Here is a 3,240-nt window from a genome sequence, read left to right on the forward strand (position 1 = left end):
CCTGTTCCATCACCCCAAGCTCCCTCGTGCTATTTCTTTATAGCCACATATCTCCCTTGTCCATTTCTAAACCCTGGCAGCCACTAATCTGTTCTCTCTCTTTAGAATTTTGTTGTTTCAGGTGTTATGTAAGTAGAACCTTACAGTATGTAACCTTTTCTGATGGTCGTCTTCACTCAACATAATTTCTCTAAGGTTAACCTAAGTTGTATTTCTTTTTATTGCTGAGTAATAATCTATGTTATGGAAGTACTATCATTTCTTAAGCCGTTCACTCGCTGAAGGACATTGAGAAGTTTCTAGTTGTTAGCTATTATTATGAATAAAGCTGCTCTGAATATTCATGCATAAGTTTTATGTGGACATAAGCTTTCATTTCTCTGTGTAAAGGCCCAAAAGTGTCATTGCTGGGTCATATAGTAAGTCCATTTTTCATTTTAAAAGGAACTTCCAAACTATTTTCCAAAGCGACTGAATCATTTACATTCTCTCCAACCGCATATGAGTAATCCAGTTTTCTGCATTGTTGCCGGCATTTGGTATTATCACTATTTTTTTTATTTTAGCCAATTCTGATAAGTGTGTACTGCTGTCTCATTGCGGTTTAAATTTTTTTTCCACTGAGAGATAATTCACATACCATAAGACTTACTTTTTTAAACTATACAATTCCGTGGCGTGTTGTATATTTACATACTGATCAACCACCATCAGTATCTATTTCCAAAGCATTTTCATCCCTCAGAAAAGAAACCCAGCACCCATTACCAGTCACTCCCAGTTCTACCCTCTTCCCAGCCCTATAACATGTGGCCTTTTGTGTCTGGCTGTTTTCAAGGTTTATCCCTGTCGCCGTGTGAATCGGTACTTCATTCCAGTATGGCCGAATAATGTTCCGTGTTATGGATATTCCACATTTTGTTTGTCGATTCCTTAGTCGATGGCTATTTGGGTTGTTTTCACTTTTGCTTGAAATGAATGACGTTGCTGCGAAGATTCCATGTGTAAGTTTTGTGTGGATGTGTGTCTTCATTTCTCTTGGGTGTAGACCTCGGAGTGGAATTGCTGGGTCACGTGGTAACGCCGTGCGTAGCCTGCCACGGAACTGCCAGACTGCTGTTCAGAGCGAGCAGCTGCATCACTTCACACTGCCACCTGCACTGTGCGAGGGTTCTGATTTCTTCGCATCTTTGCCAACACTTGTCATTTCCTGTTTTATTGATTCTAGGCATCCTGGTGGGAGTGAAGCGGTCTCTCATTGTGGTTTTGATTTGCATTTCCCTAATGACTAATAATGTTGAGCATCTTCTCATGTGCTCACTAGTCATTTGTATGTTTTCTTTGGAGAACTATCTCTTCAAGTCTTTTGCCCAGTTTTTCATTGGGTTGTCTTTTTATCATTGAGTTGTAACAGTTCCTTATATATTTTGGGTTCTAGACCCTTATCAGACATATGACTTGCAGTCATTTTTTCCCATTCTCTGGAGCATGGTTACCATCCGTATGGTTTCTTCGGCGAAATGTCTAGTTTGTCATCTCTTCTTACTGGAGCTATGGCTGTAGACATTTCCCTTTACAGTACAAGTCAAAAGTCTTCAAACTCTTTACAGCAGCACTAGAGGTGCAACTGTTAAGCTATAGATGTTTTCCCATTGTGGTAAAAAACGTATAACGTGAAATCTACCTTCTGAAATTTTTTTAGGTGTACCGTACAGTGTTAACTGCATGCACACGTTATATGGCACATCTCTCATAACTTTTCCATTTCGCATGACATACTCCGGGCCCATCGCATAGCAGCTCCCGTTGCCCCCACCTCCCAGCTCCTGGCAACCACCATTCTACTCTTTGCTTCTATGAGTTTGACTATTTCAGATACCTCTGATAAGTGGAATCATGCAGCATTTGTCCTTCTGCAAATGCTTTTATTTCAGTTAGCGTAATGTCCTCAAGGTTCATCCGTGCTGTGGCATTTGACCATAGCTGTCGATTTTGTTTCGTGCTCGGTCATTCTCATGTTTAACTCATTGCTAATCACGTGATCTCACAACTCGGTTTCTCCATCAGCAAAATAACCGTAGGTCATTGTGGTATGGACCTTGCGAGTAACCAAACTCAGAGCTTTGTAAATAACTAGTAATTGAGTCCTACGATCTGCCTCATAGATGCCATCAGTTACAGCACTTATGCTGAAAAGTCAGAAGTCAGCACAAGAAAGTTCTCATCCTGGTTTGTTGGAGAGAATTCACTGAGTGGCCTCATTTCTTAATTTTCTTTCTTTCCTCGCATAATGATGTTCAATCTTGAACCTTTTCCAGAGTACTTTGGTACATATATACTGAGATGGAAAGGGAGGGAACCAAAATGAAGTCTGGTCCTCCGTGAGGAGTCTTCTCTGTCCCCCAAAGAGTCGAGTCCTCCAGCCAGCCTCCAGCTGGCCTCATGAGGCACCCGACTCCTGGAGAGTTGCTATGGAAACATGCTCCAGTACTAAGAGGAAATAAAATAAAGCATTCGAGAGTCTTGCAGGTTAGAAAATAGAAGTTCTGAGTTTTGTTCCCAGAATCTCCTGCGGTTGCTTTCTTCATTAAATTCTTTCTCAATGTTTCACTGTCCCCATGTGGATGCGGAGGCTGAATGTGTTGGCTGCCTTTGTGAGGGCTTTGCAGAGAGTCATGAGAGGTTTGTAAGATCTCTGGCCATCAAGTTAAGAAATGATGATCATTTATCTCCTTTCCGTCTGGGAAGCAGAAAATCTGCCACCATCTGTGCTTTTCCTATGGACTTCTTAGCTTGTCATACTTCTCTTGGAAAGGGGGAAAGTGTCTTTGCCTTTATGCTTTCTTCTTCCCCGACTCCTCCTCCTCCCCGCAGGCCCTTCATTTCTGCACCACCCCGTCCCTTCACCCAGCAGCTTTCTCAGCGAGCACTGTGGCTTTGCGGGCAGGCAGGGATGTTTCTGGCTGTTGACCACAGTGGCTGCAGAGAGCACTGTCTGTGCATCTTGGGCCAGAGGGGTCTCCTGCTGTCTCCCCGCGCTGCTCTGGCTCTTACTGGACCCTCAGGGACCTGTCCAGCTCCAGTTCCGCTGGCTGGTTCTCATCTATCTTTTAGTTAAATCAGCTGTGACACTTGGCAGAGCCATGCTTCTCCTGGGGGCCTGGGCAAACTCAGATGCTGCTAGCATGTTCCAGGGATCATTGTCCCCAGAGTGTACCCAAGGCCCGTCCATTTACTTTG

General features: G+C 43.4%; 1 protein-coding gene across 1 annotated transcript in view; it reads left to right on the forward strand.

Annotated features, from left to right (window-relative positions):
- Nucleotides 1–3,240, forward strand: part of LOC105291700 (coiled-coil domain-containing protein 3-like) — an 83,647-nt gene that overhangs the window by 16,749 nt on the left and 63,658 nt on the right. The gene's annotated exons all lie outside the window — the stretch shown is intronic.

The sequence above is a fragment of the Pteropus vampyrus genome, unplaced genomic scaffold (assembly GCF_000151845.1).
Source record: "Pteropus vampyrus isolate Shadow unplaced genomic scaffold, Pvam_2.0 Scaffold49, whole genome shotgun sequence".
Classification (NCBI taxonomy): Eukaryota; Metazoa; Chordata; class Mammalia; order Chiroptera; family Pteropodidae; genus Pteropus; species Pteropus vampyrus.